The sequence below is a fragment of the Balaenoptera ricei genome, chromosome 7 (assembly GCF_028023285.1).
Source record: "Balaenoptera ricei isolate mBalRic1 chromosome 7, mBalRic1.hap2, whole genome shotgun sequence".
Lineage (NCBI taxonomy): Eukaryota > Metazoa > Chordata > Mammalia > Artiodactyla > Balaenopteridae > Balaenoptera > Balaenoptera ricei.
Window position 1 is genome coordinate 34,071,912 of NC_082645.1, and position 13,296 is coordinate 34,085,207.

At 35.9% G+C, this 13,296-nt stretch overlaps 1 protein-coding gene across 1 annotated transcript in view; it reads left to right on the forward strand.

The window, feature by feature from the left end:
- The first annotated feature begins 11,028 nt into the window (after positions 1–11,028).
- The window catches only part of ARHGAP15 (Rho GTPase activating protein 15), a 609,009-nt gene continuing 606,741 nt past the window's right edge, over positions 11,029–13,296 (forward strand). Inside the window, exon 1 of the mRNA XM_059927125.1 lies at positions 11,029–11,067. The gene's annotated coding sequence lies outside the window, so the exon portion shown is untranslated. The remainder of the gene's footprint in view (positions 11,068–13,296) is intronic.

Genomic DNA, 13,296 nt, shown 5'->3' on the forward strand with positions numbered 1-13,296 from the left:
TAAATCAAACTAAAAAGCTTCTGCACGGCAAAGGAAAGATCAACAAAATGAAAAGGCAACCTACTGAATGGCAGAAATATTTGCAAATGATATATCTGGTAAAGAGTTAATAAGGCCAACAGACACAGGAAAAGATGCTCAACATCACAAATCATCAGGGAAATGCAAATCAATACCACAGTGAGATACCATCTCATGCCTGTCAAAATGGCTATCATCAAAAAGACAAATACAAGTGTTGGTGAGGATGTGCAGATTGCACTTACCCTGTTGGTGGGATTGTAAATTGGTTTAGTCATTATGGAAAGCTGCATCGAGTTTCTTCAGAAAAAAAAAAAAGGCCTACCATATGATTCAGCAATTTCACTTCAGGTTATTTATCTGAAGAAAATGAAAACAATAATTAGGAAAGAGATGTGGACCTATGTTCATTGCAGCATTATTTACAATAGCCAAGATATGGAAGCAACCTAAGTGGTCATCAGTAGATGAATGGATAAAGAAGTGGTATACATACACAATGGAATATTACTCAGCCATAGAGAAAAAATGAAACCTTGCCATTTGTGACAATATGATGGATCTAAAGCATATAATGTTAAGTGAAATAAGTCAAACTGAGAAAGATAAATACTGTATGTTATCACATATGCAGAATCTAAAAAAACTAAACAAACAAGCAAAATGACATGAAAACAGATTTATAGATGCAGAGAACAAAGGGGTGACTGCCAAAGGTGAGGGTGTAGGGGGATGAAACAGATGAAGGGGATTAAGAGGTACAAACCTCCAGTTATAAAATAAATAAGCTACGGGAATGTAATATACAGCATAAAGAATATGGTCAATAATACTGTAATAAGTTTGTATGGGGACAGATGTTTACTAGACCTATTGTGATGATCATTTCATAATGTATGCAAATGTCAAATCATTATGTAGTACACCTTTAACATAATAGTGTATGTCTACTATATTTCAATTTTTTAAAAAAACAATAATTTGAGAAGATAGATGCAGCCCATGTTCATTGCAGGATAGCTTCAATCATATGTGATAAATTATTTAATAACCGATGCTGAAAACTTTAGCCCCAAGTTATAGCAATTGCCAATTTCTGTGGTAAATACCTCTATTATGGCCAATTTCAAATTACCAATGTGATGTCACTGAACACAGGGTTGAGAAGATAGGACATATTTGAATCTTGTAAGGTGGCTTAAGCCTGCTCCAGCACACTAGTGGATAGCTCCATCTATCACTTATACTTTCCATTTGTAATATAGCTCACTGGAAAATTGGAAGGCTACCATTCAATTTGTAGTTGGCAAAATAAAATTTATACTCAGGTATGATAAGGGCCAAGTCATCACAGAGAGATTAGAGTCCTCTCCTGCTTGTGAATATGGGATTTATACATTACCTTATTTACCAAAATAGAGAACACAGCTTCATCAGCCAATAGCTTTCTCTACCTACACACATGCCCATCTTGATAACTCACCAGCATTTTTCTCCAAAATTCAGCTCTGAAAAATCTCAGCTCATGCAAGTCATACCTGAACCTACCTCTCATCACAATCCACCATCCTCTATTCTGCATTTCCATTACATCCTCAAGTCTTTTTGTCAAGTCAAGGAAATTCTCAGGCTTTAACTCATTATATTTTGCTCTCCCCTATTTTCTGTATTCCCTTCCTCTGGTACTCCTTTGAGATGCATTCTGTCCTTATACCTTTTATTTATTCTTTCATATTTTACATCTTTTCAGTACACTTGCCACATGCTAGGATTTTCTTCAAGTCTATCTTCAAGTTTACTATTTTTCTCTGCACCTGTCATTTATTTTAATATGCCTTTTGAGTTTTTAATCTTACTTTTTTTTTGTCTTAGTACCAAATTTTACTTCAGAAACAGACAGTGGAAAACTATAGTATTTTGGCTGAGAGTTCAAGATAATTGGTATTTATTACAGCACAACTGGCATAAAGTGATAAAGTGGAATTGTCAGACGTTTTACATCTGCATTATTTTCAGAAATTAAAAGAAAAAGCTTACCACCTACAATGCTATCAGTTTCAGTATTTGCCATCTATCCATTAGAAAGTAGATATATATTTTAAGGTTATTTCAGTTTTAAAGATGTGAAATACAAGTTGCTGATATATTCCATGAGATACAATTTTTTTCCATATGCAGTTTTTACATAGAAGTCATCTTTAGTTTCTAGTTCAATTCTATAGAAAGGAAATAAAGAAAAACAATAAAAATTATAATCTCACTAATTCACAGAATTGCTTATTTTTCAGCTAGAAAAAACGAAGTACATTCTATCTATGATGATGTAAATGATGCTTCTATTATATTTTAAGACTGACAAATTTATTTGAAGTAAATTATTTTTAGGTTATATTGTTTCTTAACTCAAGAATATTGCTTGGTCAAATCTACTTTCCAAGAGTTACATCTGAAAAATAATTATGTAAATGATTCAACCCTTGATTTATAATGATACATATTTATCAAGGAAAATCATGTAATGGTGGAATATTTCAGTTTGAAGGCATCATAATACAGGACTTCCATTCTAATTCATGATGCAATATGGGTATACTCACTATGACTATAACAGGGTCATATTTCTACTGCTAGAAAAATTCTCTGGTAATCAAGAACATATTATGATTTGTCCTTAATATGTATTTTTTAAAATTTATATTTGGTTCTTATGAAAACATGTCAGTCATTTTTTTATGGAGCTCTGTTTTTTCTGGTGGAATCTATTTCATTTCTAATCTTTGTATTCAACTGAAATATACTCATTTCGTAGATTTTTTTCAGATTGCCTATAATCTCAAATTCTGAGGAATCTCGTTTTTTGTGATGACTTTTGCAAAAGGTTGATGATTTTTTGATATGCAGTGTCATTTTCATTGTGAAAGCACCTTACATGGATAGATGTGCATGCACTCTGGCTTGAGGAAGTATATGCTACATAATAGTTTTGCATTTGCTCCTTCCATAGGCCACCTGGTTTCACTGGTCTAAAGGCAATTTTACATGAATTGTAGACTTGGAGTTTCCAGTATCTGAAAAGATATTATGCATCTGGATCCTCAACATGAATCAGTTTTTAATTTCTCACAAAAGACTTTTTTTTGTTAAACCAAGGACCCAGTATTGACAAGCTTTCTAGTTTTTATCTACTTTAGTTCCTCTTTTGCGGTGGTGATCGCCATTCGAGGGTCCTATCTTTAAGGCAGGAATCAGTTCTAACTGCTGGCTTTGCGCAAGCCCAGCGCCATCTTTTCATTTCCTTGGTGACCGTGAAAATCTCTGACCCCAGGAACTACCTGGCTCCTCAACCTGCCACAGCAGCAGTCTGCAAGCTTACTCCTTTAGCTTCAGATTTCCTTTTTAATCCTGTCTTTCAGTGAGTTTCACTTGCTCTTCTGGGATGCTTAGCTATGTGTTTAATATTTTGTTAATCCATAGTTTTTCTTGCATTTTTAAGTGTTTGCAGTGATATGGCAGATCCATATTAGCTCAATAGGCAATGTTGCTAGAATAGGAAGTCTCTCCATTTTGCACATACTCTTACGGCATGAACTTCATGTTTTGTAACTAGCTTGTTTCCTTTCCTCTTTCTCTCACTGGAGTAATATACTCTGGGGCTTTCAAATAGGTCTGGAGGCCAGGACCTAGGACCTGGCTATGTACAGATACCCAGAATCTTAAGGCTCCAAAAGTACATTCCTGATCCAGGAGCCTTGAGACATCTCCTTCTGGTTACTTAAGTCAATAAAAGGAAGATAGTCCTTATCCCTCTTACAATATCCAAACATGTAATGCGAAAATAATGAGCCAAGATGTGATGACAGCGCCTTGATAGAGGTTAAGGGGACAGAAGGGAGGTGAAGAATTTTGTCTCTAAAGTCTCACTTCTTAGCAAAAGTCTCACTTCTTAGCACAATGTGCATAAAAACTATCGTTCTTATCTGGCATTCAGTGCCCTACAAAATCTTGCCCTCACTGCCTGCTTTCTAGGCACACATGTCTCATTGCTATTCTTCAAATTGCCAAGCCTGCTCTAACTTGGCATTTACTCTTTCTTCTGCTTGGACCACTGTTCTCCATATATACCAGGTTCCTCCTTGACTTTCTTCATGTCTTGTGCCAAAAGTCACCTTGTCAGAAATGTCACTCCTGAAAACCCTATATCTAACCACCTTCATCTAGATGCTCTCCTTTTTCTCCTGTTTCTATGAATTACCTATGACTTGATGCCAAGGCCAATTTCTCCCCTTTCACCTACTCAGGGTCATTGTTTCAGGGAGCATCCTTTTTATGTTATACCAACAAATTTTCCCTCTCTACGACATCATTTTGAAATCAGCATAGAATCAAGCTATTATTATTCTCTGATCTGAAAAGCAAAACAAAACATTTTGTCACCTCTTCCCCCTCAAGGCGTTGCATATCTAACACATATCTAACTTCCTTTTAGATTATGATTTCTTAGAAGAGTTGTGTATACTTGCTATTTGCTGATCTTGCTTTACTTTCTCCATAGCTCTTACTACTCTTGAACATTATTAATTAATGTGTTTTTATTCTTATTTGCTTATTGTCTCTGTTACCCCCACCAAATGACATTTAAAAATCTCCAAGAAATTGCATCCTTGGAGCTTGGTGTTGTGTCTAGAATAAAGTAAATACCCCAAATATATTTGTTGGATGAGTGAGTGATTGAGTGCACACATTTTTCTCCTACAACCAAGTATAACACTTGGTTGTAAGAAATGTCACATTTATTTCTCTTTTTATAAACAATCTAAGTCAGGTCTTATTCTCACCTACTTTCTTTAGTTAGAATTAAATTTCCATCATGCTTGGCCCGCCCTCCTCCATTCTACATCCAACTTTCAGCCCTTGAAACTATACGGGATTCCCTGCTGCTTCCATAGTCCTCAGGGAAGCTCCTCCGGTCATTATGAATGTCACTGAAATACTTCTTGTCTAAGTTCAGGGGCATAATGTGAAACAGGTGGTTCTGATGCTCCTGGCAAAATGTGGGGTATGGAGATGCGTCCACACTCCACCCCAGAAACCTCACAATGTTGGACTATTTCACATTTTATTCTCTCTCTTAAAACCTCTAACTCTTCACCCCATTTTCACCCATTCTAATTCTCATTCCCATCTTTCTACTTTACTGACAGAATTGTTGTAATCAGAAGAGAACTTCCACCGACCTCAAATACTGTACCCAGCTGCAAATTTGTGCCTTGCCTATGTGCTCTGGCTTCATTTCTGGTACAATGAAAGAACCGCCCATGCTTTCAGCCAAGGCTTAGGCCATAAAGCTACTTGTGCCTGAGATTCTATTCCCACTCCTCTGCTTCAGGACAGCATCCCATAACACTTGCCTTTCTATCTGGTATAATCAGTTTTTCCTTCTATAGGATCATCTTCATTTCTTCTACTTCTATTCTTTCCTGTAGAGTAAAACTCCTAAAAGATATCTGTATTTGTTGTCTTCCATCTATTAAAATAAGATTTTCTCACTCATATGCTACTAAAACTTCTATCATGGTCACAACGACCTGTATGTTGCTGTATCTAAAGGTAATTTTGCCACTTTCATTTTACCTGAGTTTTCAGTGGCATTTGACAATTTATGAATCTCTCATCCCTGAAAAATATTTTCACTTGGTTTCCAGGACATCAAATTCATCTGTTCTTTCCTCCTTCCTTCCAGACTACCCTTTTTACATCTCCTTTGCAAATTTTTCCTCTCTCCCAATCTTAAATTAAGCATAGATACTTTCCTTGAAACTTTTCTCTTTTCTATATACACTCTGTGTCTATATTATCCAGTCTCATAGTATTAAATGCCATTTTTATGCTGATGAGTTCCAAATTTATATCTAACCTGGATTCCTTTTTTGACCTCCAGACCTTCATATCTAACTGCAAAATAGTCAACTCCACTGACGTGACAAATAAGCATCTCAAAGTTATTATGTACTACAAACCAACATGCCCCAATGTACCAGCTCTTCTGAAGTCTTTTTTGTCTCGGTTAATAGCAACTCCATTCTTCAGCTGTTCAGGTTGCTCAAAAGGAAATGGTTGTTGGATCCATTTTCAGAACACATACAGAATTTGATCATTTCTGCATTATACTTGCTACCACCACTTTGGTCCAAGTCCCAATCATCTCTGCTGTGGATTATTGCAGTAGCTTACTAATTGGTCTCCTGGGTTCTATTCCCATTCCTTTGGTCAATCCTTCATACAACAGACAGAATGCTCTTGTAAAACTGTGAGTCAAATTATTTTAATGTTTCCCCTTCTCACTCAGATTTTTCAAAAAGAGCAGGAGAGTCCACGTGGTCTAGGCCTTATTACTTCTATGATACTATCCCCTATACTCCTCTCTCTCACTCATCTACAGTCACACTGACCCCATGCAGCTTTTCAATGATCCCAGACACAATCTTCATCCAGAGTTCCTGCACTTCTATTTCCTCTCCCTGGAATACCCACCTCCCACCTCTAAATCCACATGGCTCGATCCATCACTTTCTTTAAATATTTACTTTCCTTGGTAAGACCTCTCTTCTCATCTGACCTCAAGTCTTATACCTTCTGAACATTTTATGTGCCACTTCACTGCTTTTGTATTTCTTTCCTTATCAATAAATTATTTTAATTTATCTTTTTTTCTAACTAATATTCAGTATATCTAAAGCTTGCTATATTGCCTGGTACACAGTAAGTGTTCAAGAGATGAACAGACGTTGCCTCCAGATTAAAGTGTTTGCCAGCAAGGGGCAGCTTCTTGGGAGTGGAGCAAGCTCTCCTCCAGTAAGGGAAACCCATCTCTCTCTCTCATTCCTATCCCAGGAAATCGAAATCTTTCTCAATCTAAGTCAAGCCTTTCTTCTCTTTTCTACTCTCCTTTAGTGTCTAACTCATAACATCTGCTCAGAGGGCCTAGAAACTTCTGTTTTTGTTTTTTTTTTCCCCCTAATCATATGCAAACACACAGACACAATGCTAGTTAATATTACCTGAGACACAAGAACCAAGACCTAAATCAGTTAACTAGTTGTGATAAAGGAGGGAAAACAAGGTTTTGTGAGGGATTTATCTGAACCTATATTTATAACAGAATTGGGTTGCTGGAACATAGTGCATGCATATATTTTATTTTGCTATATTTTTTTTGCCAGATTGCTCGTCAGAATGGCTTCAGTTTATAGTTCCACCATCAATATATGACAGTTCCTCTCTATAAATTCTCATCCAGTTTTTTGCCATTTCAATAGGAGCTAATTTAACTTGTTTTTACAGTGACTACTGGGGAGGTGTACATCTCTTTACTTACTGATGGATATTAGTTCAGTCCTTTTCATGAATTGTTTATTCAAATTACTTTCTTATTTCCCACTTAGGTTTCCTACTGACTTGCACAAATCTTTTGTGAATCTATGTATGCTCTACTAGTCTGTTATTTTTCTGTAACTTTGTTTTATAATTAACAGAATTCTTTAATTATTGTATAGTTAAGTCCATATATTTTTGCTCTTTTCCTTTTAATTTAGGGATACTATTTATGAAAGTTGCATTTTGCAAAAATATATTTCTTTATATTTTGTATCTGCAAAAGGATTTACCTTTCAAATGTAGATTTATTCCATCTAGGGTCCATCTTTGCTTGTGGTCTAATGTAGGGGCCCAACTCTATTTTCTTTGATTTAGTGAGTGTGTCTTGCCAACATCATCTACTAATCAATCTGTTCCTTTTTGTTTACCTTATGATGCCATCTTTGTCATATATCAAGTTCTCAAATAAATATGGTCTGCTATTGGACCAGTACTCTAATGTTTTTTAATACTGTGGCCTGGACTATGTTAATATCTGACTAGTAAGTCATCAGTCTTTGCTGTTCTGTTTCAAAACAAAGTTAGGTACTTTGGGACATTTGTTCTTCTATGGAAATTCCTGGAATAGCTTGTTGTGTTCCTTAAAAATTCATCTGCAATATATTGAGATTTTATTGAATCTATTTGTTGATTGACTTGGACAAACTGACACATTTTCACTGTTACTTTTCTTATCTATGCACATAGTGTATTTCCATTTATCAATTCTTTTAATCTCTTCAATATAAATTTAAACGTAGAGAACTTTGGGGAGATTTGCTTTTAGTATGAGTCCCAAGAATGATTTCTACCTGCTAAGTCTATCATTCCTGTCAGTGAAGAAGCAAAAAGAAATACCAGGGGTGAAACTTGTCCTTGGCATTATTTACTTTGAGTTGTGCTGAATAAAACATGGTTAGGAGATAGCATAGTAATTTAGAACAATGACTGTGGGATCAGGGCCCTTGGTTGGACTCCTGGCTCTACTCCTTACTAAATTGGGCAATTATATAATCTCAGTTTCCTCATAAGAAAGAAAAAAAGAGAGTATAATAACATTGGTTAGCTCATAAGGTTGTTAGAAGGATTAAATGAAAGAAAAAATGTAAAGGGATTGGTACAATTCTTGGCTTATAGCAAGTATTCAATAAATATTTGATACATATTGAGTCGCAAGTGTCAAAGCCTAAGCTAGATCCTTAATCGTAATCATGGTAAATACATTTCCTCTAGCCACCAAACCCAGGTATATCACTGCCTGAGTTGCTCCCCTCCCATCTTGTACAAAGAAAATGTGCTTTGTCTCTGTTTAATGTCTACTTGTTCATGATCAAAAATAACTGAAAATTTATACCTTCAAGTAGGTGTTTGTGTTTATTTATTTCCCATAAAGGTACATTGGTGTTTTATATTTTTTCTATTCCAATATCTGCTATCAATACCTATGTAAAAGGAAAAGCCTATTTTCCTTGTTCTAGATTTATGAGCCTGACTTGGACTTACAAAGGCTTAAATCGAGTAGGATGTACTAAATTTATCTGATGTTTCTTGGGAGGCATAATCATCTCCTAGCTCATGCTAATGTATAAGTCTGCAATTCTGCATTATTTACAACATATTTAAATCTATTTACTTATTTTTGTTGGAGGAGGTAATTGGGAGAATGTGACCTCCAGTTGAGCCGCAAACTGGACCCAGGCAGCCGGAGGCTCCTCACCCCCTCCCCTGACCTTGGAATGTATGTTCTGCCCACCATTCCCACAGCGGGAGCCATTTTCAAGGACACAGCCTTGAGGGAGCAATGTGTTATTGAGACGGTCTGGACCGTGTGCATGACTGAACCCAGTTAAGTCCTCTATCTAAACTTAAGATTCTGGTGGGCAGGTGCAAAGAACTACTTGTCTTGCGGCCACCCAAGACAACCTTTGTAGGTAAGTTCCTTTGCTTATTAAACCTGCCACCTACCAATCTGTAGTGGTCTGCCTCTTTCTTTGGTCTCTTCTTGCCCTCATCGTATGGGGGCCAGTTTCAGATTTCACCGGGGAAGCTGCCGACTGTACCAACCAACAATTTTATTCTGGGAGATGGATATTTTTTATATGTATGTTCCATTATATAGATAAATAACCTGAATTTCAGAGAACTTAAGCGACTTGGCCAAGGTTAAATAAACAGTAGTGTCAGAACTGAAGCCTGAAATCTGGTCTCCTCACTTTCATTATCATGTCCTTTCTATTTTCTCTTCAATGTTAAGGAGGAACATTGAGTACAAACCTTCAGGGCTCTAAAAACTTAAAAAGGTGTATGCTGGAATGACAACTGACAATGAGTTCTAGGGTGAATCTGAAATATGATTTTAAAAAGAAGAGTCCTAGAGAAATTAGATTAATTTTCAGGGACATGCCATGCATATCTTGGGCCATATACACCACATATATTTTTAAAGATTTTCTTTATGTGTGCCAAACATTCCACACCACTGAGAACTATTACATAGATTTCTAGTCTGACGAGTTTGTATGACAAGAGATTGTGATTTAACTTTCTCACATATTTGGAAGGGAAGATTTTCCTTTTGTGAATATCCTGCAAGTCTCACAAAACCAGCCAAGCTTGCACGCCCAGGAGCTCACCTCTTGGAGCCCATGGCCCAGTAGGGAGGCACATCCTACGGCTATTTTGAGTCCCCACTCCACCCTAAACGTGTCTTGGACGGGTTGAAGTTTGACATAGAAGGGCACAGAGCAGCATGCCAAAATTGACACCCCTTGGAGCCTTTATTTTATTTTTCTTCTTAAGTCAGGCCACACAAAGAATCATTCAGCCACAGCAAAAGCTCTTCAGCACATATCAGAACTACTTAGGCAACCGCGAGAGAGGACACACCAGTGTGAGAGCCACCTACAGCAAATGTCACAGTATGTGCTGGATGAGCACCTTCCATTCCCCCAGGTGGCAGCGGGGCCCTGGGCTGTGTTCTCTGAAGTTCTAATGCAAGCTGTCCGAAGCCTCATGAACTTAGTAATGGAGCACCTCTTTGTGGGGCCCTCTGTGAGTTAGAAGCACCAGCTCTGTGAATGGAGATGGTCTCTTGGCTTCCCAAGCCAATAAGCAGAACCTCCTGAAGGCACATGGACATGCTCTAGCTGACTGAGGAGAGCAGGCTTTAGGCTTAAAGCCCTTGCTAGAAGGCAGAGAAAGAGGAAGTGTCCCCAGTGCTTAGCAGGCTGCCCCTCTCCCTGCTAAATTTTTAACCATACATTTTTCCCCATTAAATCAGAATTGATGAAACATTTACAAATGTGCAGTGTCTGAAAATTGAAAATCACACTGAAAAACAACAATCTCGTTGACTATAGAAGGCAATTTTTTCAAATCGAGTAATGATGTGATGTGTGTGGTTAACCGTATCTACGCAGGAAGTGGTTTTATTTAAAAGTTTTTGTGCTCACTCCACACACCACCCCGCCCCTCCACCTTTTTTTTCCTCCAGTACTGAAATTAAGCAGCATCCAACCTAGGCCTACTTTTACGACATGTGACTTGACTTTACTGTTTTCCGTTTTTGCTAAAAGAGTCATTAACAGTTAGAAGTTGATGGCAGTTCCAATAACAAGTCAGCACTGAGGAAAGGTAAGTGAGTTCATATTGAACGTGCAATTTAAACTTGACAATATTTGGCAGAGTATCCTATGCTTCAGTGGGAATGTATAAACTTTTCCTACAAAATTGTGATGTTTTCATTTGTGATTGAAACATCAGTTTGTTTCCTTTGGTGTAGAGAAGAATATTGTTTTTAAATTTGCAACAGTTAAATTCTAAAGTACTTTAAAAGATCTTATACTAAGATTTTATATGAAAATATTAAAAACAGAATAAGGTATAGCTTTAGTTCGAAAGTGCTTTTAAAAATTACTACGAGAGAAAATTGGGACTTTGTATCTTTAACTGACTGCTTTGTAAAAATATGCACTCTTCATGATCCAGATAATAAAGAGGAAAAGGCACTTTGAAACAATTAGAAATAACATCTGAATTGCACGCAGTGTGAAAGATACCCACTGTAAAGTGCTATAGTAAAGTTAGCATTAGAAACCCTTGAAAAGGTGTAGTTTATTAAATTTACAGCTTATTAAAGAGCTATTAAAAAGCAGGAAATTTTTAAAATGCCAAAGAAATTTCTCTATCATGACATTTGATTTTTTTCCTAAATTTTATTTAAGATATAGTGTGAAATGAGGGCAAGTTTCTATTTCATAAGCAAAACTGTACGTTTAAAGGAGAAGTCACAGATGACTTCACAGGGGGTTAGTTCTGGGAAAAGAGGCAAATTAGAAATATACTTCTGTTATTTAGGTAATTATATAATTTTCCTTCTTTGAGATTTCCAAAACAATAACCTCAGAAATTAAAAGGATTTGTTAATCATTAACTGATAAGAACTTTTCTTTTATAGTGACTTCTTGCTTTTATAGAATGTCTTTGTGTGCTGTAACATATGTACAAAAAATATAAAAGTATTGCTCATCTCAGAGACAAATACCTAAAATAAATCTGACTGTAGATTTCTGAAGGAATTTTAATAAAAGCTCCAGATACGATCCACCCTTCTGTAATATTATTTTTATTGTGCTGTTGGATGGGGGACATGAGGGCCCCACAACACCTATTTTTTTGTATTATTAAAAAATGGTTACAGGGTTGATAAGTGGCAACAATTTTCTTTTCTTTTATTGTCTTCTATTGAAACACTCAAATAAATGTTGTTTGATGTGGTCAATTTGGTAAGAAATTATTAGTTATACTAGTACACTCCATTTTAAGACCTCTTCAATTGTCAATACCGAAGTTAGCTACTTGCTGACTATTAAAATGATCATGAAAAAACAGAGATTAGGACTTGATGTTCAATACATTTTTTATTGTTAGAGTGTAAGAGAACCCTGGTAATATGTATTTGCTTTGATATTCTGATTAGCTTTTCAATTTGCTGCATTTTCTCACAATGGAAAGCATTATTTAAATCTGTCTTCAATACTGTGGTTCTGAACCTCTGCATCTATAGAAGCTTAATAATTCAGATAGTTTTGGTTGATATGTTATTACTTTATTTCATTTTATTATAAAAGAGTATCACATGAATAAACATATGTCGTACTTACATATTAGCAAGAATGAATATCCACATAAGCCTTTGATACTGAAAAAAGTCCACTACAGTTTTTTAAATAATTTAATATTTTTACAAGCCAAATATTTGTAAAATGATTGTTTCTTGCAGAAACTGTTAAATTAAAAGACAAATATTTTATGGAGTATGTATAAAATTAAGAATTAATTAAAAATACTTAATATGGATTTATAAAGAGAAATAAGTAGAAATGATATTCATGTAACCTAAGATGCTCTCAGAATTGTTTGTAAAAACTACTAATGCATTATCTCTGGGATGTACAGACCAAATCTTAAGAGGGTAAATTACAAATGAGTTATTATAGGTAGGTTACTACAATATATCTTTATGCATTTTAAGCGAATAAGAAACAAATTTTGATGAAATAAAAACAATGCAGAGAATCTCATTTGATAAGTCATTTAAAAAAAATATGCTTTTCCACTTGGGGCCAGGGTTCAGCAAAATTCAGAAAGGAGACATCTCCCCTCCTTGATATTCCTTCTCTTGTCCTTTTTAAGTGTTCTGTCCCAGAGTGGCCTACTCTGTCCCCGACTTAAGGTCTGCCAGCCTTCGTCCTAGAGAAATACACCCTACACTTTTCCTTCCATCACACTCCCATTGTTCTTAAAATGTACTCATCCTATTTTCCAGAAGTTAGGGCATCTGATAAAAATAATCCATGCTCA